This window comes from Theobroma umbraticum, unplaced genomic scaffold (genome assembly GCF_002168275.2).
Source record: "Theobroma umbraticum cultivar Fairchild unplaced genomic scaffold, ASM216827v3 scaffold_2.0, whole genome shotgun sequence".
NCBI classification, from domain to species: Eukaryota; Viridiplantae; Streptophyta; class Magnoliopsida; order Malvales; family Malvaceae; genus Theobroma; species Theobroma umbraticum.
The window spans coordinates 460,772-487,042 of NW_018397277.1; the positions used below are offsets into that span (position 1 = coordinate 460,772).

The 26,271-nt window shown below is 33.0% G+C and overlaps 1 non-coding gene across 1 annotated transcript; it reads right to left on the minus strand.

Moving 5' to 3' along the window:
- Positions 1–5,676: 5,676 nt before the first annotated feature.
- On the minus strand, positions 5,677–5,783 carry LOC149526326 (small nucleolar RNA R71). Its single transcript, XR_016352110.1, has one exon. It is a non-coding gene; the product is annotated as a small nucleolar RNA R71 (small nucleolar RNA).
- Positions 5,784–26,271: the final 20,488 nt, after the last annotated feature.

Sequence of the window (26,271 nt, forward strand, 5' to 3'; positions counted from 1 at the left end):
GGGTTGTGACATAAGCGTTGACATAAGCGTAACCTCTTTGCCTTTCAAGGATCAAGCATGACCTAACTACTTTATAAAGGCTTTAGCATAACCCCTTAACCTTTTGTCACATCCCATTTTATGGTGGGATATGATCGATGCATGGACCTAGATGGGAATAGCCCGCTAGGCTCAACCAAGCCACATTCCATTCATCATTAAACATTCAAAATCATGTCCAAAAGCATACATTAAATCATCATACGCATACATTGTAATCATATGCATGCAACCGTAGGCAACAATACGCAGTTATAGAACTTCTCAACATAAACAGTGTAAGTGCAAACATCTTATACAACATCAGAGTGCCATAATCTCAAGCACTGTATCATATAAATGTTTAACAACACACTCGGGAGTCTATAAAGGCTCTTGAGCCACCTTTGTACATTTAATCATAGCGTTTATAATGTAAAGTGCCTAAATGTTGGCTACATTATTATAACATGTTCATTATCCATACATAAACATAAACTTAATATAAACATAAGATCGACTCGTCAACAGAACATGACTCTCCCTTTAAGCTGTAAACGGCTTTTATATCACTTCCCAAAAGAGGAATGGATCTTGTTTTCATGATATTGGCTGCTATCAAAAGTGCTATCACTAATTTGCAATAAAAATAGTGAGGAAAAATAACGTGTAAGTCACAAAGACTCTGTGAATGGATACGGGGAAGGGGACAAGCCAAGGGGGAGAATGTTTCATAAACATGCACTGGTAATCTCATGCCATTCATACACCATTTAACCATAAAATTCATGAAACATGGTACTTAAACACATTTTAAATAGCAATTGCATGGAAAACAAGTTTATAAAACCGTTAGAAACTTTTTTGCTTTTGAAAAGCCTTTAAACATGCATAAACATTCAACATTATCTTCCATACATTGATAGATAAGGGGCATCTATCGATACATGGATCATAGAATGCTTCAGGAAGCATTCTATCTTCTATTTATCAATAGATGATTCTCAAGAATCGATAGATTTACTCTACATCTCTATTTTATGGGTAAAATTTTGCATTTTCCTATCCTATAGGTTATTCTAACTTAAGGGGATTGTTCCTTAAGTTAAGGTTCTACCTAACCAAGCCAATATTACTAAAAACCAATGTGAATAACGTCAATAATGATCATTCAAACATAATCTAAGCACTTAACATAATGCATCAAACATTAATTATACTACCAATCTTGAACTCATTGAATTAACTCAGTATACATTTTTATCAATGAGTGGGTCTACCTTATTCTAGCAAATAGTGGATAAACCCCCACTATTTTAGGTTACTAGTGCACTCTCATGGATGGCACATCGGCCTTATCCATGATTTATTAAGTGATCCCACCCTACTTGGGTGGGTAGGGGACAAAGTCTTCATTGTCGTCTAGTTCACTCTCATGTACAATCATCATAGCTATGTGAGTGGCACATCGGTCTCACTCACCATCTCTATAGGAGTCCTTAAGCTTAGGATCATTCTCATCTATAGCTATCAGCATAACCATATATCATTACCATAAATCATCATCATGCTAAGGCCATAGTGTATGTGAATTTTCTCTACATATCCATCTCATGGCAAACATTTCATAATCTCATAAATCATTCTCATGCTTAGGCATAGTGTACATGCAATATTCAACACATACATCTCATGGCAGGCATGTCATAATCTGATAAGTGAAACTCATGCATTCCTTAAACATTACATGCTACAACATGTCAAGCATGTACATTGTACCATTCATACATTAACATAGAAATGTCTCGTTACCCACATTAGCCTGAAAGCCGAATTAATTAAGTGGAATACAAACATAAAAAGGCTTGTCCCTTTTGTTGAAAATTAATATATAGTAGAATATTTCCATAAAAAGTAGATTCATAAACAATTTGAAAACCATTGTGTCATCTCACATCACAAATCATTTTCAAATCCATTTCTTTAAACATACTCTTTGAAATCCATTAGAAACCTTGAATAATAAATTCTTTCTTAAACCATCAATGGAACAAATATTTTATCATACATAAATAATAATATTCATAAAAACCAAACTAACTTTACATATTAAAATACTTAACAAGGAATATCCACTCACCTAATTGGAGATTAGATTCCTAGCTCTAATCACAACTTTTTTTGACATATTCCATGAAGTTTTCTAGCGTTTCTATCATACAACAAACATCATAATCATTACCTGGAAAATTAATCTTAAAATAATCATCTTAGTTATTTTTGAAACTATTCAGATATAACTGGAACTAATTTTCTAGCTAAAATCCACTACTATTTAACTCAATACATGACTAGAAACCATAAACCCATTCCTTTGTACCTTAAGTGAGCATATTTGTTAAGTAAAATCTCAAAATCCTTTATCTTTAGCATCAAATAGAAATTTTGGGCTTGTAAATTATATTTTTAAAACTAAAAGTCAAGATTTAAAGGTTTTAAAGCTTAAAAATGTCACCTTTCTCAATAAATCTCAAAACCCAATCATTTAATTATTGAAATGAAGATTTGGAGTCCAAATAGGTTAAGAGAGCTTAGGGTTTGAGGACATACCTTAGGAAAACAACTGAAGACTGAAAACCTTCATTCCATAAGATATATTTATAGTATGGGGTGAAAAAACACACTTTTTTTAGTACAAGTAATGTTATTTTTTTGATTACTTTTCTTCTAGTTCTGTTTCTATTAAAACCACTAAGGTGATCCATTTGTTACGACATGGCATGGTACGTTTAAATTTTTATTTTTTGTTGCATATGATAATTGTTATCTTTAAGTTTCATGCCATTCTAGCACCATCAACATTGGTCTCACTCTAAAGTGGGCTAATAATGCCTCAGTATCATCAATGTCAAATTGAATGTCCATATCGTCGAACTCGGGCATACCTTGCATCAATGATCTCTTTTCAATTGAGATATGGGCTAAACTCCTCATGGATTTTTGGCTCAAGGCATCTTCCATCATATTGGCTTTGCCAAGATGATACAATATCGTACAGTCATAGCCCTCAAGTGACTCCATCCATCAACGTTGCCTAAGATTGAAATCTTTCTACTCAAAGATATACTTAAGACTTTTTTGATCCATGTAAATCTCACAAGTCTAACCATATAAGTAATGCCTCTAAATCTTTAAGGAAAATACTATTGCAATCATCTCCAAATCATGTGTGGGGTAATTTTGTTCATGCTTCTTAAGTTGTCGAGATGAGTATGCAATCACGATACCATGCTGCATCAAAACATTCCAAAGTCATACTCGTGATGCGTCATAGTAAACTATATAACCCACTATACCACTAGGTAAACTCAAAATCAGAGCCGTGGTAAGACAATTCTCAAGCTTCCCAAAGCTTTCCTTACATGCATACGACCACACGAATTTTACACCCTTTTGTGTCAACCTAATCATAAGAGTAGTGATTTTGGAGAAATCTTTAACAAATCTCCTATAATATCCAATTGACTTTGAAAAACTCTGTATCTTTGTCATAGAAGTAGGCCTTAGCCATTTTTCCATGGCCACAATCTTCTTTAAGTTTGCCATTACACCATCCTTAGATACTATATGGTCCAAGAAACTAACATTATCCAACTAAAATTCACACTCGGTGAACTTGACATACAACTAATGCTCCCTCAAGTTTTGTAGCATAATTCTTAAGTGGTGCTTGTGTTCCTTTCACTTCTCGAGTACATTAAGATATCATTAATGAACACAACCACAAAGTTATCCAAGTATGGTTTGAACACCCTATTCATCATATCCATAAAAGCTACAAGGGCATTAGTTAAACTAAATGACATATCCAAAACATCATAATGACCTAACCTCGTGTAAAAAGCAATCTTGGGTTTGTCCCTATCTCTAAAGCTCAACTGATGGTATCTTGATCACAAATCAATCTTAGAAAAACACTTATAACCCCTTACAGCTGATTGAACAAGTCATAAATATGTGGGAGAGCGTACTTGTTCTTGATGGTCACTTTGTTCAACTATTTGTAGTCAATACAAAGTCTCATCGATCTTTTAAATCATGAAAATCGTAAACCCTTCGATCTTTTAAATCGAAAAGCTATTTAGAGGGGTTCTAAAAGGGATTTTTTATGGTTGAACTAGCAGAAATCATAGGAGTCTTTAGGAGAAAAAAGAACAGCTTTTTACAAAAAAGAAAAGCGGGAGAAATTAAGAAAGATAGGGTTTCATCAGCTGCAGTAGCTCATTTCTCTCACTAGTTTTCTCTTTCTCTCTTTACCTTTTATTGTAGAAATGATTTATTTTCTAAGAATATTGAACTTTCCTGTAATGATGATAAGCTAAATATATTTTTCTAGTGTTGTAGTTGAGTTCTTCATGTAGTTTGGATATTTTAACTTTGTTTTTACTTATTATTAATGGGTGTTTTGTTGTTTATTTCAAATCTATGGTTATTGCTTCTAATTGCATGATCAACAATTAGATTGAGTTGGGTCTTTAAATGTAACTTGACAAGGAAGTTTAGAATAAACCAAGGGTTTGAATAGCATGGGTTCACTTCACTTAGCGCTTAGGCGATCTGATTAGTATTTAGGATAGAAATATACCTAAATACAATGTGCAGTCAAATTTAGAGCATAAGCTTAGTGAACCTACCTTAATGAATTTACAGACATATGAAAAATTAATTATGATAGGTATATTTACAACATTTCAACAGAGACTTGTAGGTAAATTTGGACTTTAGGCTAACAACTAACTCTCTAGCACTTTTTATCATTAATTCCCTAATTTGGCTTGTTTCCATTAATTTCATTTTTAACTAATTTTTAAATTAAAATTACTTGGATAAGATTAGGGTGCCTAATTTTAGTAAATAGCAAGATTTTTAGATACAATTCCCTATAGAGATGATACTTACTTACTACAATATACATGTGTGACACATGCACTTGTGTGTGTGTGTAAAACTAGCAACAAGCTTTTTCCTCTGTTCCTTGGGAGTTGTTTTTCTATTCTTTTACTAATATTAATACCAAGAAAATTAGTCTTAATTCAAGCTTTGTCTTCTTTATTTTCAGGTACTTTCTGGCATGTGTATGAGAAAGTAAAAGGCTTGGAAATTATCCCTTGTGATCTAGAAATTGAGATGACCTTCCGGAGATTACTTAGACAAATCTCTCAAGACTCAAATAAATAGGATACATGGCTAAAAATCAAGGTGAACAATAAATTCAAGGACGTGTAGTTGATAACTGATCATTGAGGGATTATGCTGTTCCATTAGTCCAAAAACTTCATTCAAGCATTTGAAAACCAACAATTCAAGCCAACAATTGTGAGATTAAGTCAGCCATCATTATAATGATCTAAACATTTTTTCAATGCAAGGCCTCCAAATGATTATCTGAATGCTCACATATCTAACAGTTTAGAGATTTGTGATACTTTCAAACACAACAAGGTCACAGATGACGCTATTCAATTGAGGCTTGTCTTTTTCTCACCACAAGACAAAGCCAAAGTTTGGTTGAATTCTCTTTTCATGGGTTCTATCATAACATGGGATGATCTTGCACAAAAATTCTTGGATAAATTCTTCCATTCGACAAAAATGAAAAAAATGAGGAATGATATTACATCTTTCACATAATTTGATTTTGAATCTTTGTACAAAGCTTGAGAGAGGTACAAGGACTTGTTTCAAAGATGCCCATATCATGGTTTACCCGAATGGCTGCAAGTGCAAACATAATACAATATGTTGTTGAACCCTATTTGAACTACTATTGATGCTGTAGCTACTGATGCTTTGATGGCTAAATCTATTGATGATGCCTTTGACCTTTGGGAAACAAATGACGTCTAACAATTATCAGTGGCACTCGAAGAGGTCCTTGCCTAGAAATGCAGTTGGAGTTCTTAAATTAGATTCAATTAATGTGTTAATTGCTTAGGTAGCTACCCTTACCAAGAAATTTGAGATTGTTGGTGCTCATTCTATTCAAAGTCCTTTTGTCATATGTGATTATTGTGGTAATGGACACTCAACAGAGCATTATCCTATGAGTACAGAGTTAGTTCAATTTGTAGAAAATTGACAACAAAAGTAACACCTTTATCTCTTTAGGTGAATTAAGTTAATTGAGAATGATCAATTAAGTAGATATTGTGCATTGAGGACATCAATGATATGTTATGTATGTTGAGTGTTGAGAGTGTATATGTCTACACTTAGGCAAATTTTCTTGAGGAAATATGAGAAATGATGAATATACCTTATGGTTTGATCTTGATTTGTATTTGATGTGGTAATTGAAGGCATGTATATGTGGATTGGATTTTATGAAAGATTTGAGGTTGTGGAAGAGATTTAGAATGAGTTAAGACTTTAAAAGAAACAATTATTATGAATCGAGATCTAAAAAGTCGATCCTGGTGCATAAAGGGTTAATCTTGTGATGTAAAATGCAGGGAAAGTCCTACATTCTGGCCCAAGATTGACTATAAGCCCTCTATAGTTGATCCTAGGAAGGAACAATGGAAGAAATGTGAACATTCTAGTCCAAGATCGACTATAGACCTTCCATAGTCAATCCTATGAATCAAAATTGGCTAAAAATAGATAATCTGGTCCAAGATTGACTATAAACCTTCCATAGTAGATCCTATGAAGGGGAAATGGGTGGAATACAAGTCTTCTAGTCCAGGATCAACTACAAGTTCACCATAGTTGATCCTAGACTGCTAGATTAACTTAAAAACTTGCTTAAAAGCCCCAAACTTGATTTTTCCCTTCATTTTCTCATTTTCGTTTATTCTTCCACCAATTTCTCCAAAATCTTACACCTTTCAAACCCATCAATCTTCAACAACAAATCAAGGATTTTAAGTGCTAAAGGAAGGAGATTTCTCTCCTAAAAGCTTGGTTTTTTATTTTTCCTTTCTCTTTCTAAAACCTAAAACCTAAAACCTTAAACCCTAACTTCCAAGAATGAATTTTTGAAGTAGTTGGAGTAAATCTGGAGCTTAAGAAATGCTTTTAGAGATAAGATTAAGCATTTTTATCAATATATTTTCAATTTAAACAATTGATTACTTAGATTTGATTTGGTTTAACTTTGAAGAAATTGGCACCCTTGAATTTGATTGGGGATTTGGGGGTAAATAATTGTACAATCTAGCTTCTAAGGTATGGGTTTAGCTCATTATTGAAGGATTTGATCTTATATGTAAGATTGCTAAAGATTTGATTGTTTTTAGAAAAGTTGGCAATTTTTGAAATCTAAGATTTAACTAGTGTTGTGATGTTTTGATCTGCTTAAGGGAAGATTGAAAAATTTTGGGCACATTTGTGAGTTGAAATATGGTTGAAGGTTAAAAATCGACATTTGGTTGTGGAGTACCTCCAATTTGTCATTCTGAGCAAGTTAATTAAATACATGTGAAGCATAATGCATGGAAAATGCATTGCACTGGTACTATATTATGAATATAGGCCTAGTTGAACATGTCTGGGCTAGAGAACTATGTATGTATATTGTGAATGTGATTGCCTAGATGGAAGTGCCTAGGTTAGTAAATTGTTAATATACATGTTAGTATATAAGTTTGGTTGTGAATGCCACTGGGAAACATGAGCTGTTAGACATTTAGGTGATGTATAATTTTAATGGTTATTGGATATGTTGTGACTAAACCAATGTGATGGTGATACTATGATGTGGAATTAGATTGCCTATTTGTTGACTAAATATTGATGTATGATATGATATGATATTATTCATGTATATGTGGCTATTAGACCATGATTAAATTAAAATGAGATTGATGATGAATGTGTAGTCAGTAAGCCATGACGATTAAGGCATTTAGAACTTAAATGAGCTTATTGATGAATGAAGCTCGATAAATGTGATTGTTGCTAATGTTGTGAACATATGGAAAGATAGAGACATGATGATCTCATTGTGGTATCATGTTCCATCTAAAGAATAAATTTTGGATGTCGATTTGACTTGAGGTTGAGTGGCACCTGTTACCCTATGACTATGTGTGTACATGCAAGGATGGTGGTAAACAAGGACTGTGATTTAATCTCGCCTATGATTCCTACCTACAATGCTGTGATGCCGCTAGTTAGGAGATTACTCCGGGTGATGTTGTTGACGAGAGATTACTCTGAGCGATGCCAACTGTCAGGAGATTACTTCGATCGATGTTATGATTCTTCACAAGTTGCTTTAGCGCTAGGTGTGATTTGATTCTCCACCTGTTGCTTTGGAACATGCATTACTTGTGTTTTGCCAACTGCTTTGGTGTTAGGTGTGATTTGTTTCTCTGTTGGTTAATGCTGTGCATGATTTGATTATGTCCAAGGGAGGACCACTCATTGATTTAATGTGTATACAATGTGAGATAGCTTGAGAGAGGCTTAAATAAACATGAGATGGTTCAATGCTATACTCCAATAACGAGAATGTGTCGTGGAAAATAACGTGACTGACTATGATTGGCTTTGAAGGTAAGTCTAATGATGTAAGTGATGATTTTTAGAGATCATAGGAATGATGATATGCCCCCATATTTGAGTTTTAGAGATAATGATATGCCCTATATTTGGAGATGTTTGTTAAATCATGTAGATGCAATTTGAGTGAAATTTTTTATTATGTATTTAATGAATGTATTTGGTTCTGATTATGTGCACCACTCCCTGAGTATTATAGTACTCATCCATGTTGTACTATGTGCAAATAAATAAGCCACTGGATAGAGCGTGGCAAGGGTCTTTTATTGACAGATTGATTTTGGCATTTGGTAGGTTATTTTGGTCACTCCATTAGGTCAAGTCCACATTAAGTTTAACACACTAAATTGTAAGTTTAGACAAAAATGTATTCTGGTTATTGTAGGCACTAAGTGCCCTATAATATTATGTACTAAGGGTTGTTACGTATGAACCTATCTTGAATGGTCAATGTGTGACCTTATGATGATTGTATGAATTATGTGCCGAAGAAGATGTATACAAAAGATTTTTCCTTTCGCAAGACAACTCTAAACACAAGTTCAAATATCAATCAAGTAAGGAAACACCAAGCACATCAAAAGTACTCAAGGATTACTTGAACCATTTGAGAATTACTTAAACAAGAAATTTGATCATTTTTGTCATGTCAAAACTCTAATCATTTTCAAGTTATTAAAGGTAACACACTATTAACTCCTACGTTAGGATTTAAACAAATTAAATCACCTTTATCCACATTCTCTCTACTATCTAAGATCATATTCCTTCCCCTAGATGCTACCTTATGGGATAAATTCATATCTCTCTCCTTATCTTGTTTCTTACTCAAATCCTTAGCTAGCTTTTAAAAAATATATTTTAGAATTCTATTTGACTCTAACTCAAACTCTTTAAAATTAATTTAAAATTTTAATTTTGAAAAGTTTGATGACCCATAGGACTCTAAACCTTGCTCAACATTAGCCAAATTTGAATTTTTTTGCAAAGGACTTCCCCTTATCCAAACAGCCTTTATTTGCCTCTAAACACTTATCTTGTAGTTGGTTATTATGTTCGGCTAAATCCTGTAACATTGGCTTAATCTTGGCAATCACCACCTTAGCTACAATGGAGCGTACAACATTCTTATCCTGCCTAAAAATCATTTGAGTATATTGTAAAATTTGTTGAAGACTTTAGATGTTAACCTGCAGCTTACTATAATCAAACTCATGCTTAGAGCCTGTCCGTTAGTCCATTTTAATGAACTGTCCCCAATATCTCTTAATACCTTGAATAGGTAAACTTTATCCACATGGACTCAACATGTCAACTCTTTCTTTACCCCCACTTTCTCATAAAGGACTAGATCCGGGAACCATTTCTTGAAACATTTAGGATGTTCTTCCAACAAGCTTCCATGTTTTCTAGATTTGAAAAGGTCACTAGTACCCTCAAACTCCTTACTGATTTTACTTGAGCCTTAGTTAACGACTTAGACTAAAGAAAAACCACTGGTTTCTTCAATGCTTGCATGAGCTTTTTGGGAGATCATCTCACCACTTTGATCTATAATTTGCTCGCATGCTTAGGGTCATGCTTGCTTGGTTGTGTTTAAAAGAGAAGAAAAGGTGATTTTAGGGTGAGTTTGTTTTTTGATCTTAAATTTTAATTATTCTTATTTACATTTCAGACAATATAAATCTTGTTGCTAAGATTTGAGTTTGATATGTTATTATATATGCCAATTTCTATGTCATTTATATCTTTGTAAACAAGTGTTTAATATATTCCCTAAAGATAACAACCTTGTCTTTTGTAAGAAATATTTATGCATTATATTATGAGTTTTAATTTCAAAACAAATATTGTCGATGTGGTTATAACTCCCCCAATTTTTGATATGAACAAAGTTAATTGAGAATGACTTTCAATCTATAATGTATTTAAGGACTTTGATGACATGTTAAACATATTGAGTATATGGAAGTATGATTATTGACACTTAGGCAAACTTTTATGAAAGTATGTGATAAATTCTCAAGTTTGAGGTTTTGATTTAAGTTTGATCTTATATTTGAAAATATATGTATAAGATTTATGAGTTATACTAGTAGTTTGAGGTGTGAATTAAACAAGGAATGATGTGGGATGTTAAGAATTGGATTTTTGGAAGTTGGAAGGTGGAAGATGTGCCTACAGGGGAAAATGTATCGATACATTCCCAAATGTATCGATACATTCTTGGCAGGAAGAACAATATGAGGCATTCTTAGTGTTTTCTATAAATACATTCAAGAATATATCGATAAATTTGAATTAGAATGAACATTTGTTGATATATTGTCTAAATGTATCGATAGATTTGAACCAAGGGGCCCTTTATGGAAAAAGTATTGATAGATTTCCCCATGTATCGAATCATTTAGGGCAATGAGTATTTTGCCTGATTATATTGATACATTGCCTTATGTATTGATAGATTTGAACGAAACCCATGCCAATGTATCGATACATTTGAAAATGTATCGATACATCATTGGGTATTGGCAAAATTAAGAAAGGTTTTAGGTTGTCCGCTAATGGGAAAATAAACCTAAACTCTCCCTCTCTCTACCCTTGTGAAAATCCTAACCCCCAAACTGATTTTTAGATGTGATTGGGGCATATTAGAGTTGGGAAAACCACTTTGGAGGTAAGATTAAATTTTTTTACTGATTGATTTTTGATTTAATCAATTAATAACCTAGAAATTTGATTTTTTTTAACTTTAGTGAATCCCCCCTTGAGTTCTTGGAATTTGGGGCTTCAATTTAGGTAATCTAGCTTCCAAGGAAAAGATTTAGCTCATTGTTGAAGAATTTGAGCTTGCATAATGGATTTAAGAATTGAGTTATTTTTGAAAAGTTGGAGAATTTTCGAAAGCTAGGAAATAATTAATAAATTGATGTTTTGATGTGTTTTAAAGGGAAAATTGAGGCTATTGATGCAATTGTGAGCTGGAGGACAGTTGTAGGCTACAAGTTGAGCTTGGTTAAGGGGGTGCCTCCCATTGTCATTGTGAGTGGGTTTTATTTAACAAACATGTGATGCTCATCGCATTGTTAATGCGCTGCTGTGATACTAGGATAATTTGTATTGTATATAATTGCTTAGATGAATGTGCTTAGGTTAGAGAACGAAATATATATGTGATTACACATGTTGTGTATTGTGAGCCTTAGTGGCAATTGTTTAAGCCTAGACTAGGAGGTCTAGTAAATATGGCAGACAACTAGGAGTAGTTTACTCTAGACATTAAAGCTCATAGAGGATTATGATCATTTGATGCCTTAGAAATTTAAGGGCACTTAGATCTATATTAGGCTTGTAAAAGATTGAAGCTCATTAAATGTGTTTTATATATGAATTTGGATATATGTGATACTGAAAGCATGATGGCCTTACTTGTGGATTTGCATTCCATCTGATGATGAGAATTTTGACATTGATTTGATTAAGGTTAAGTAAAGTCCTATGCCTTGTGACTATGTGTATGCCTACAAGGATGGTGGTAAGCACGGTGTTGTCGATTTTGCACATGCAAGTATACTTATCGAACAAGTAATCTAGGTAGTAAGTCCAGAATCATATCCCATAGGGTTTTGCCCCTAATTCTTCACTAATTACTAAAATTATGACAAATTAATCTTATTCAAGTAACTTGATTCTTTAGAAAATTAATTAAAACTAAATTAAAGCATGTACTAAATTAATTAACAAAAACTAAAAGTTTGTTTGAGAAAGGCAATATACTAAAGCCTAGGATTATAGATTCATTTAACACTTAATTTGGTACCAGGTTTTCTTTTTATTTAAATTCATGGGTGGTTTTACTAACCTAGAATCCAAAGCTATGTACAAGTCTCTATTAAGATGCTTGCACAAATACCTAACTTAATTAGGTCACTATATGTCTATAATAATCAATTAAATAAGGTTCATTAAGCTAGTGTTCTAATTTGGCTATGTATGAAAATTGGCATATGTCTACCCGAATTGTGAATTCAATCACCTAAGTGACAAGAACATTCACTATTCAAACTTGGGTCCAGTCTAAAATCTCTCTATCAAGTCTCAATTAGATTTATGAACTAATTAATTGTTGTCCAAACAATTAAAAGCATTAAGAATAGATTTGAATAAGCAAAACTATACCCATTCGTAGTAAATAAAAGGGAAACAATTATTCAAATTACATGTTGAAATCCTCCACAATCCTAGAATAATAGTTTAGCTTATAATATCTATTAAAAACTCCATCCAAAGAAAATTAACCATTAATCCAAGTCAAGAAAATAAAAAAACACAAAAAAATAGATAAAAAAACTAATAGCTGAAACTTTGTGATCTTGATTCTCCATCAAATTCTCTTACTTTCTTGCTTTGTTTTTGACTCTTTTTCTCCAAAGAAATTGCTTGCTGCCTCATCCAAGAAGGCCTTTTAAATAGCTTCCAAGAGCCTTAACTTCCAAAATCCTATCAGAAGCTTATTTTTGAAACATTCCTTGAGAGTTGTGGCCTTCAAAGGTTTTGTGTTGAAATTTGGCATAAAAGTTGTTTCAAAGCCATGGTGATGGCTTTTAGATGATTTTTCTCTATGATCTCGTTTGAAATGAGCAAAGTGGTAAACATGAAAGTTGTAGCACTGTCTATTATCTTTCTAATGTCTTATAAATCACATCAACTGGACTTTCGAGGTGAGAGTTATTCTTAAAATACCACATCATGTTCTCTCTATGCGAACTACTACAATGCTCAAACTTTGACATGGATTTTGACCATAATCTGATCTGAACTGGGTAAAGTAGTAAACATTAAAATTGTAACTTTATTATTATCTTTCTAGTGGTCTAAGAATTACCTTATTTGGAGTTTTATAAAGTGCATTATGATCCAAATATCGCAACATGTTTAGAAAATTCTACACTTAATCATCCTTGCTTAATTCACCTCCATGAAGTTTTATGCACTTGCACACCTTCAAAACAAGGACTAAATCAATGATGGATAAAATTAGGACTTTTAACATAAACATCATCTAAAATCACTAAAATTAAAATATTCCAACATGTATTAAACTTAATAATGAAAGCATAAAACCTACCTAAAATTACCTAAAAGTAGAAGGATTTAGCTATTTTTAATAATCAAGATGTAGCAAAATAACTCTATATCATAGACTTATAATAAGGGCTGTCATATGAATCATGCCTGTGATTCCCACCTACAGAACTATAATGCCATCCGTTGAGATAACTTTAGACGATGATTCTGTTTATGATGCCATCCGTTAAGACTACTCCAAGTGATGATTACATCTATGATGCCATCTATTGGGAGATTACTCCGAATCATGACTTTGACTCTCTACTCGTTGCTTGACACATGTGATTTCATTTTCTACTAGTAGCTTAGCCTCGAGCATGATTTAACTCCGTCGGTTGGCTATCGTGCGTGATTTGATGATGTCCAAGGGAGGACCATTCTACGATTGTGATATGAATTATCATTGATATGACATAGCTTCAAATAGGTCAAGGGAGAAGTTTAAAAATTAATATAATACTTTGGCAACTAGAGCGTGTCAATGGAGAATAATGTTAAATGGCTTTGAGGATAAGCCTAGTGATACATACTACTTGTGGAGACTCTTTGGGATGACTAATATGCCTTTATGATTGGAGATGCTTGTTAGAACTCTTGGTTGTATTGATAGTGCAATATATATATATTGTTAATTATAAATATACTTGTATTTGATTTACCTGCATCACTCACTAAGTATTAGATAACTCACCCATTTGTTGTACCATGTGCAAATAAATAGGTTACAAGACTACGTGGTAAGGGTCATCCATTAATAGACCAATTTTGGCATCTAATAGGTCCCTATCCTAACATGTCCATTCCATTGAATCTATCATGAGCTTTCGCCTTTCAAGCTTGGTTTAGATTGTAATATGTGTAGGCATGCTATGCCATTTAAATTTCAGTAAAGGTTGTAAAGTATAAAGCTGCTTGATGGCCAATGTATAACCTTAGGAATATTGTGTTAAGACTTACGTATGAATAATGTGTCAAGGACAGTTTTATATATATTTGGATTTAATTTATATTTATGAATGTTTGTGATGTGAAATCCCTTGGCTAACGATATATGAAATGATTTTGATATGAAATTTTGAGGCTTGCTAGGGTTTCGTAAGCTTCACCTATCAAACTCGTGCGTCTATCACGATCCCTGGATTTAGGTTTTGAAAAAGTTCATTTTAAAGCCTCTAGGTTTTAGAGTGTCCTAGGTCATCCTATATCTATTAGCAAAGTGTTGAGATTAGTTTACAGTTTTGTTCTTGGTTTGTGACTATAGCACGAATTATGAACAAGAGGTTACACAAACTCCTAAGTTCTATAGTAAGCTAACCCTTGGACCATGAATTTTTGGATTTTGAACATGGTATTACTTTATCTTGGTAAAAGATGCCGCCTAAGACAAGGGCCGCCTCTAGGGCTTTGGGTGAACAAACTGTCCCACTTGAGCCCACAAAATAACCACAAGTGTCCTCATCAAGGAGTCATGGCAAGAATAGAGCCACTGAGCATGCCAAAAATGTGGAACCCAGTTACATGTATACAAGTGATGTGAATGTGGGAACTAGGGATGACTATCGTACAATAGGAGGTGTTACCCTGAAAGATCTGAAAGCAGGGTTGCAAAGTTTGGCTTATGAATTCATTGAATTTTGTAGTAATGGAGAGGCACATTCTGAGGAATGGGTTAACTCTAGTTTACAAGATCCAGACTATGTGCCCCAGTGTGAACATCAAAAAAAAACTATTGAGGTTACTTTTGTAGATGTTAAGAAACTTAAGGCCTTGTCTTTTACTAGTTCAGATATGGAGGAAGATCCGTAGAGATTTTTTGAGGATATGGAATGTATTTGTTCTACATTGGGATGATTCACATTTCAATCAGTGGAATTTATGGAATTTAGACTAAAGGATGTGGTCAAAACATGGTCTATGTCATTTAGCCCACCTTTTAAATGATAGCAGTGTAGCAGAACATTTAACTTGGGCTCTAGATAGAAGGATGTTTTATGTAATTATTGTTAGAGGACGCATTCTAGACTATGCCCAGAGTTGTTGGGATATGCTTTGGATATGGTCAATACAGACATTTAAAAAAAGATTGCCTAAGTCTAAGGTAATCAATACAAATTGACCACAGATATGTGTGACAAGTTGTAACTACCCCACCTAGAATGGTACTGACTGGGAGGAATGTCAAAGTTGACAAAGGCAAAGGAATAGCCTCATTATCTCGAGGTTGATCGACACAACCAAGTAATGAAACCAAAAGTCAAGCAAGGGTGTTTGCTTTGACATCACCAGATGCTCAGATTACCATTGTAGTGGTCACAAGTACACTTCTTATTTGTGGTATCGAAGCTTTAGTTTTGTTTGATTCGGGATCGATGTATTCTTTTGTGTCACCACACTTTATGCTGAAGTTAGATAGGTTTTGTTGTAACATGGAGGAACCCCTAATTGTGACTACTTTAGAATAGGTGTTTATGGCCAAGTATGTGTATAAGTCCAGTGTAGTATGTCTTAAGGACGAGGACATTTTCACAGATTTGGTGCTATTATTGACTTTGGATTTTGATGTAATCTTAAGAATGGACTGGTTAGCATCCTGTTTTGCTAAAGTGGAGCGCCACTATAAGGTTGTGAAGTTGAAGTTCCTTAGGGAACTTCATTTGTGATCTACAGACATAACAGTCCAATGTTTGCGTAAGTAATGTCAGCTATGGCCATTAGAAAATTGCTAGGGCAAGAAAGCCAAGGGTATCTAGTGATGATTGGAGATTTTTCTATGAATGGAGGGAGTGTGGATTATGTACCAGTAGTAAATGAGTATTCAAATGCATTTCCAAACAAATTACTTAGATTGCCTCTCAAGAGAGGGATTGAATTTTGTATTGATTTGATTTCGGATACGGAGCCAATTTCTATACCTCCATATCGAATTGAATTAGCTGAATTAATAGTGCTTAAGGAGCAATTAGATGATTTGTTGAACAAGGGCTTTATATACTCGAGCGCTTCTCTTTGGGGGCCTCCAGTTCTATTTGTTAAAAAGAAAGATGGCAGCCTTCAGTTGTGTATTGATTACCCACAACTTAATAAGGTTACTGTAAAGAATAAATATTCACTCCCAAGAATAGATGATTTGTTCGATCAGTTGTAGGGTGCAGTGTGCTTTTTTAACATTGATCTACACTCGGGGTATCACCAACTGAGAGTATAAGAGGATATATACCCAAGATAGCATTTTGCACATGTTATGAGTATTACAAATTTCCAGTGACATCGTTTGGACTCACCCGTGCATCTGCAGCATTCATAAACTTAATGAATAGAGTGTTTCAAACATATTTGGATAGATTTGTGGTCATATTTATAGATGACATTTTGGTGTATTCTAAGAGCCCAAAAGTACATGCACAACACTTGAGAATCATGCTACAGATGTTAAAGGAGCATGGACTGTATGCTAAGTGCTTGAAGTGCAAATTTTGGCTAAATAAAGTTAGTTTCTTGGGACACGTTGTGTTTGAACAAAGGGCACATGTTGTATCATCGAAACATGGTGGGTAACAATTTTCATTCTAGTAGCAATAAAGATATTGACATGGGAAGAAATGTGTTAGGGATCAAATGTTTATTGAGAAAAATGAAAATTGAAGTTGAGGCTAGAAAGGACCATTACAAAAGAATTGAGCATGCTATGAAATTGATAAAGAAAATGGTTGCTACATTATTTGTAATCATGTTAGTTATTATCTTAAGTAAATACTGTTGTGTGTATTTAGTGTTACCATGCTCTGAAGTTGTTAAATTGTGTAAACTTACTGATTTTGAAAACATTTTGTCCTTTGTGTTAGCTCATTGATTGTAAGCATGCTCTAACTTAGTGAAAACTTAATGATTTTGACATAAAGAAATGTCTATTATCAATCTATAAACATTGACAAACAAGTCATATATATAGAAAAGAATAGTAATGTAACAAAATGTGAATTACATCAAGATCCCTAGCATTGTTAATTAATCAAGATCACTAGTATTACAAGTGCTAATAAAGTATTGGGACCACTAGCATCAGGTCCTGTCTCAAGAACTTTTTAATTACATGTCTATTCACACCACTAGCATTATCTAAGTAACAAACTATTAAACAATTAAAGTGAGATTCACACCATAAAAATAAATAAATGTCCTTATTCCCACCACTATATGTCCTTAGCTAAACAATTTCAAAATTATTACCACAAAAACCCTAAACCTTAAGCCTAGAGTTTTTTCACCTCACCAAGCATCATTGCCTTAAGTCCCCCTCAACATCACTAAACATTTTGATTTCCACCGAAAACAGTTTTGTGTCCCTATATTACCACTTACAAAATCAAAAAGAGTATTTGCAAGGTTCATTATCAATGTATCACTTGCACCAATAAATGTAGTAACTTACCAACAACAGTAACAGATGCTTGCACTCTTGAAAAGCTATTCTTTGTAGCAATTGTAGACCCTCTTAAGGATCCACCAACAATAACTATAGGACCTTTCCAAGATCGACCAACAGTAGTTGCAAGCCTTCTTAAAAATTTGCTTAAATAGTTGCAAGCCTTCTTAAACATTTGTTTAAATAGTTGCAAGCCTTAAATTCTGATTTTGTTGAAGTAACCATGGTTGGTTTCTTTAACTTAAAGTATAAATGCATTATTAGTACTAAAACAAGCTTTAATGTAAAAATTATGATTTCAAAGTTTGAAAATTACCTTTTGATTTGTTCCCATAAGAACTCTAGTACATTCTTCTTTTATGACCAAGTTTGAATCTAAAAATAAATTTGGTAGTGCTTTTCTTTTAGCATTTTTAGCTCCAACTACTGCTTCTCTAAGTTCCCTTTTAAGTCTTCTTGGCATATGGTGAGGTAATGAAGGCTTAATCAGATCAACTTGACCTATAAATTCAACCATAGAGATATAAGGGATATGGTGAATTAACTCATTATATGTCAACATAAAAGTTTCTTTTAAGTAATAGCTATCACAATAAAGTTCCACACTAACCTTCTTATGAGTATTACAAGCTACTACATGATTATAAGCTAGGCTTGAAATATGCCAAAACCTACTTGGATATGTCCAAGCTCCAAATTGCAAGTTCACAACAAAACTTCTTCCACTTTTAGAAAAACTAAACTCATACTCACTTGTAGGCCCCATTTTACAAAACCTACTATTATGCTTAATTCCAGCAAGTTTTTTTCAAATTATTAGGGTAATGACCATGCCTTATGTACAAGCCTTCTCAGTGTTAGAAATTTGAGAATGTGGTGCTCTAAAAAGCAATTATATTTTCATGTTTAATTTCATTTAATTTATTTGTAATGAAAGTACATTTTGATAATAAAATGAAGAGTTTGTTTTAAGTAATCATTCGTTATCTAGTTATTAAGGTACCTTGATTCTATTGAAATATTAAAATACATTTGTATGATAGCCATACATAGCAAACATATATTTTAATTGAATTTAAAACTTGTTTACAACCATATAATAAAACCGATCACTTTATTGTGATAAGCCGTACTGTCTAGATTACTTCCAATGAAACAAATGTGATTCAAGAGAATGATAGTCTCGAATCATCAGAATGGTTGATTTCAAATAATGACACTATAATATGAATTGGAATGACATGAGAATCAAATTTAAGTTTAAACGTTACTTGAATCTTGATCTCATACTTATGCATTTGCCTATGGTATTATCAAAATCTTGATGGATAGTGGACTCATGTTTTATCTCTTTATAATTTTTGATATACCATGGGCATGATCACTATAAAGCGTTAATCTATGCTCTGTACATTGGTATTATAATTAAGGTGAACACCCGAGAACATATATCCAAATAAAGGATTTCATTGCATTAACATCACTTTTAATAATTTTAGGAAAATTAATGATTAATCTAGGCCTAGTGGATTGATGAATTAGCTACTCATTACATCTTACTACTTAAAAGATCATATTTAGAGTATTGGACACTAAGTGTATGAAATCTGAGTCCAAGGGAAAAAATTGATATAAAAGATAAAACGATAATTTCACTTTTTATCATTGGATGGTTATGAGGGTTCACAATATAAGGTTTGCAATTAGACAACTAATAATGAATCTTTAGTATTGAATCATTTCTCATAATTATAGTTAATCCTAGAGTGCAACCATGAATCTATGGTGGAGTGATTTTATAGTTAATAAGCTTAAATTATCTTAATAAGATTGTTGGAGCTTGGAATATCTATGTCCAAATAGATTCCCCACTTAGCATTATCGAATTCAACTTGTTTAAGTTGGAATGCACGTTTTATTTGATTGATTAAATTTGTACACAAAAATGACAGTTTTTACATGTTTGTCTTAATTTAAACAAGAAACATGCTTGTCTTAATTGAAGACAAGAAACATGTTTTGTCTTAATTTAGACAAAATAACATGTTTTATCTTAATTTAAACAAGTGAACATGTTTGTCTTAATTTAAGATAAGAAAAATATGTTGTCTTAATCTAGACAAGAAAATGTATTTGCAATATGTTTTATCTTAATCTAGACAAGAAAACGTGTTTGTCTTAATTTAGACAAGATAACATATTTTGCCTTAATTAAAGATAATAGTTGTTTAAAATTAAGATAATGCTAGGAAGATTCTTCCAAAATGAATCTAGACATCCATGCTAATAAAAAGAGACCCCATGCTTAACTAGCACTCTTTTATTTATTATCAATTCTTTTTAAATAAAGATGAATAATAATATAATAAGAGTTATTATTCAACAAGGAGTTTTATTTTATCAAAAACTCTAAATGATAATTAAAGAATTAAATTATTTATTCTTTAATTTAAATTTTCATAATTATGAAGTAAGTTTGATGCATCCATAACTCTAAACAAATGGTCAAGATTGATTCAAAGGTATTTTATATTGATTAAACCTTTGAGATAAGAGTTTTAATAAAAAGAGAAGAGATTGGAAGAAAAAAAAATGTATATATCTATCTCGAAAAAGTTTCTATTGCCACTTTTCTCTTCCTCCTCTTAACTTTGCTGCACTTCTCTTCTTCTTTCCCATTCTTAACTGATTTCTTGAAAGGAAAATGGCCGTTAAATTTTAGGAAGAAAAAAGAGACAAATTAGTTACCATCTTGTAGTCTAGCATTCCGCATCTTGTCCACTCAAGGTTCTAGTTGGAAGCATTCTAGAAGAATAAGTGGTAAGCTTGTTTGGTTAAAAAATCAATCATTGGTGTGGTGGTATTCGAAAATAAGAATCTTGAAACAAAAGGTATGTTTTATCTTACTTTAATAGATTTTTATTTTTAGGATGTAATTATGTTACGTGCAATATGAATGGTTTGCTTTTCCTTTTATGTAATTAGATTACTTGCTTCCTTTATAAAAAAAAAATTTTTGAAATCCATGTTTTACATAAACACATGAATGCTCTTCGATCCAACTCCATCACCCACATCTATCATGAAACCTTTTCATTAGCTTCACTTTCATATCCTCTAATATAGTGAAGATTGGCATGCTTTTGACACTACCAATCTACTAATTGAAACTCTCAACCATGTTATTTGTGACATGATTATTGTTCACATTAGGATCAAACATATGCCTTACCTATAAGGTCAATGGTTTTTTACTAGTATGCATCATTGTTTGCTTTCTTGATTTTCATCATTGCTTAATTCCCTCCCATTCATTACATGCTTTCACAGCTTTCTAAATGTTAATTTTCAAATCCAAACTTGAAATAATTGTTTGAAATTAGTAAACAAGTGCCTAATGCACCTCTTTTGATTTACATGTGGCATGATTTATGTGATGATTTCATCTAACCTTTACCATATAACAACAATAAATGTTAAACCGATGATACAAAATAAAATTGAATTAAGTAAATGAAAACAATTAGATTTTACATACTTTTTGGTAATCACTTGTCCATGTCAATGGTCTGCTAAAATCACCAAAGACAATACTTAATAGTCGTAAAAACCATCTTTATGAATCCCCATTTTCAAGTTCCCTAATAGCAACTACAAGAAGAAATAATCCACAGTTCCCATCAATTGTTATAGTTGCTAACAAGGCTCCTTCACAAGGTCTTTTTAAGTGGCATCCATCAACACCAATATAAGGCCCACATCCATCAACACCAATATAAACCTTTTCTTTATTGCATCAAATGGAACAAAAAATCTTTTTAAAGTAAGGTTCACATTAATTTCAAGTCCTTCTAATTGAATGATAGCAATGCTACCAGGATTAATATCATTTGCCATCTAAGCATATAAATGAAGAATTTTGAATGACCTACGTGAAACCTAGATTTTTCACTACGTGAACTTAATAATTTTTTGAATTTTTATGAGCTATATCTTGGTTGGAATTATTGAACAAGTTTGCAAGCCATTTGATGTTAAATATCTTCATAATATAGAATTACATTCATGGATGATTGATAGTTGAAAGAATGGTTGAAAAGGGAAACCAAAAGAAGGTGTTTTCGCGAATTAAGGCATAAAGGGTTGATACCATGGAAAAAGGGGTCGATCCTTAAGTGTGCAAAAGCCTTAGTTAGCTTCTAGAATTGGCCAATATCAACCTTTAAGGAAAGGAAGGTCGATCGCTAAAAAATAAAACTCTTGGAAAACTCTTAGAAATGGCTAGGATCTACCCTCGAGGAAGGGAAGGTCGATCCTATAACATGGAGCTCAAAAATTACCTATTGGAATTTGGTACGATCGACCGTCTAAGGTCAAAGGACCATCCCAGCATCTATAGGCAAAAAAATTAATCCCAAGGATTGAACACCAAGATTTAAAGGTCGATCTTGGGGCTCTAGCGTGGAAAACTATAAAACCCAACTCAACCCTACACGTCACTTTTCACTCCTTCAACCTCTAACATGTCCTTAATAGCATTCAAACCATCCTTCAACCTCCCAAGACCCCATTTAGCAAGGATTCAACTCTGCAAACTTAATTCTAAGGTAAGATTTGGCATTTTTTTAGTTTAAATCTCATGGTTATGACCTAACTCTAGGATTTTGAAAATTTTAGCTCATTTAATCCATTTTTAAGCCAAAGTTTTTAGGGGTTTTGCTTTTTGAGGAGGTTGTGAATGTAAAAATATTTAAGGTTGTTCATTATATGCATTGGGTTTGAAGTTTAGATATTAATAAAAGGTTAAATGGAAAGTATTCGAAAACTTGACTAGTTTCGAAAATGGGTTTTGTTAAAAACTAGGATACTTACTATTAAGATTTATTGTGTTAGGTGATTATTAGAGCTCGGGATAGTAGCAAGAGCATCATTTGATGACTCTAACCTTAGTGGAAGTCACTTTTTGTCAAGATGAGTGGATACACCTTTTTAGGTATTTTATACAATAAAGTTAAGCATGATTTATCAACTTGGTTAATTTGCATGTTTTGAATGCTATTGTGATATCAAAAAATCTAAATGTTTGAGCACAAATGTTTTCAATGAAGTTTTCAAATCTACTATGTATGTAAATATCTCTATTACAAATTAGTTTTTAATAAGGGGGATAAGCCCTTTCAAATATTCACTCAAATAGTCCTCGATTGGATATATGTTACACAATTGGTGCATGCCTAGGTAAAAGCCTTGATGGATGAATAGATACCCACCAATTATATGTGAATGTGAAATGTTAGAAAACCACCATGACATATATGCTAGTGTGGATGAATTGAGACGCCTTTACAAAGAGGTTTATATGGATGTATAGATGCCCACTAATGAACTATTACTATGATTGGATAGAATGTGAACAACATGATTCTAGTTGCAATATGTTATACGAATGTTAATACGCTCCCTTGAGTATATTGCTATGTGAGTATAAAGGCCAAATGTGGGGTGTTATACCACACGTGTAAAGGGTCAGATAGGGGGTGTTATATCACAAGTGAAAAAGGCCAAATGTGGGGCATTATACCACATGTGAAAAAGGGCTAGATGTGAAGTGTTATATCACACGTGATAAGAGCCATATGTGGGCTGTTGTACAACATGAATATTCGAGCTAAATGTAGGGCTTCATACCACATGTGATAAGGGCCAGATGTGGGGTATTATACCACACACTTATATAGCTATGAGATTAAGGTGAATGTGCTAATTTTAATATGGTGATCTTAATGTTTGTATTGAGTTGTTGATGTTGTTATCATATAAAATGATGTCATGTTTGATTGTCAATTTGTATATTCATCTATTGAATGATTGATATGTAACTATTAAGTTAACGACTTGAATAGTGCTTCTATATATTCGTACGAGAGGTATTTACCCAAAGTATGAGTTGTATAAGAATTGATTCCACTACCAAATGTTAAGGTAGTAGTAACCTTGTTGTGAACTCTCTCTTTTTCTCCTTGCAAATATTTGTCCTTAGAGCTATAAATGTTTATCAACACTTTTATATAACTTGGCTTTCAATTGCATTTATGGAAAATGTTTGAAATAAGATCATTGAACATTTGAGAGGAAATTATATGGATATTATAAATGTCATGTTGTTTTTGTAAAGTATGGTTTATTGCAAAAACTCTGCCCCTTGGCTTTTCCCCATCCCTGTATCCACTCACAGAGTTTTTGTGACTCATCCACTATTTCCCTTATTTTTGGTTTACAAATCAGTAACTCGGTTGGCTAGGTGCCTTATGGAGGAATAGCCTAACTCATATTCGGTAAATGTGGTAAGCCTTCTTTCCAACCACTTGTGTCTCTACACTCTATAGTGTGTCGTGTTGAGTCTTATATTATTTATATTATGAATGACCCTTTGATATGTAAATAAGTATTGATACTCATATTTGTTTCATGATTGTGAATATTGTGTTAAGCCTAGAAAATGGGTACAGACAAATGTTGATAACTTATGGTGAAAGGACCATAGTGTGATAATGGTATAGAATGTGTGCTAAACCATAAAATTATATACTATGTGAATATTGACCTGGAATAAGATCGAAATCACACATTATGTTGAAAAGTTTCATAATGATGTGAGAATGTTGATTTACTTGTGTATTTTATACATATAAATGAATGTATGTTTTTATGAATGTGATGGAAGACTAACCCATGCATGTTGATTAAGGCTGGCTTGGGCTTAGTGGGCCATACCCACGTAAGTCCATGCACCAGTCACAGACTTCAAGAAATGGGTTGTGACAAAGTTGGTAATAGAGCTCTAGGTTGTATAAATCCTAAGGCTTTCTTGGTCATGTCGCATAGTGTCAAGGTTGTATGAAAATCTAGTTTTTGCTTTGTGTACCTAGGCACAAACCAAAAATGGAAAACTTGCATATGATTCGTTGTTTGTCTTCCAAGCTTAGTTCCAATTTAATGATGTCACATGTTTATACATGTCTAGATATTGATACCCTTGTGTTTCATTGCTCTTGTTTGAGTGATCATGCACCTAGAACTTGAGCAGTTTATAGAGACACGGTAGAGCAGGAACCTCCTACAGATGTTATAGCTATACCACAAATGCCCACTAGGGGTCATGACAGATGCGTTAGAGCTATGAGATAAGTGCGAGTTAGGACACCCACCAATGATCATGTGAAGGATCAAGCTCCATATGTTGAAATAAGACACCCAATTGAGGGTGTGACCCTTGATCAGTTAGCAGTCGGTATGCATGACATAGGCCAAACATAAGAGTTATAGCCCAACAAATGTTAAGGAAGAGATGACAAGTTGAGAAACAACCTACTATATAGTCCTCCCCTAATTCAAAAGGTCAAGATGACTATTAGTAGTCTATGACTATTAAGGCAGTATGGATATTTTCTTACTAGATTTCTTAAGATTGAAACCTTTTTCTTTCACTAGGTTTGATGTGTCAAAAAACCCTCAAGCATTCTTCGATAGTAATTACAAGATATGCAATGTTGTGGGATGTTCTAACATTAAAGATGTAGTGTTAGCTAGATTTTGATTGAAGAATATGGTGTGATATACATCTTTACAGAAGGGTAGACAGGTCAGTGTTACTTTGCTTACTTGGGATGAGTTCAATTTCTGCATTTCTGAATGGTCAAATGACCTATCTAGTCCCTGTACTCTTCAATTTTATTTAATTTAGCCCTTATACTCAAAATCGAAATAATTTACTTCTTTGATTTTGGGAATTGCATCAATTTAGTCCTTCTCCTTACTGACATCCAATTTTATCGTTAAAAGATGACATCATCGATGATGCCAGCAATGATGTTATCGTTGACGTGTCACTTTTGATGCCATGACGTTGAGATGATGACGTGGCATGCCACATGGCATTATATGATGATGTGGCAATGTTGATGTGGCAAATCAAAAAAAATTCTAAAAAAAAATTTTACTACATCATAGGGACTAAAGTGAGCAAAAACAAATAGTATAGGGACTAAATTGAAAAAAATATTTGAAAAAATACAAATCTTTAAGTAGATTATTGATATGCTTATTAATAAGCGAAATATTTAAGTATAAAA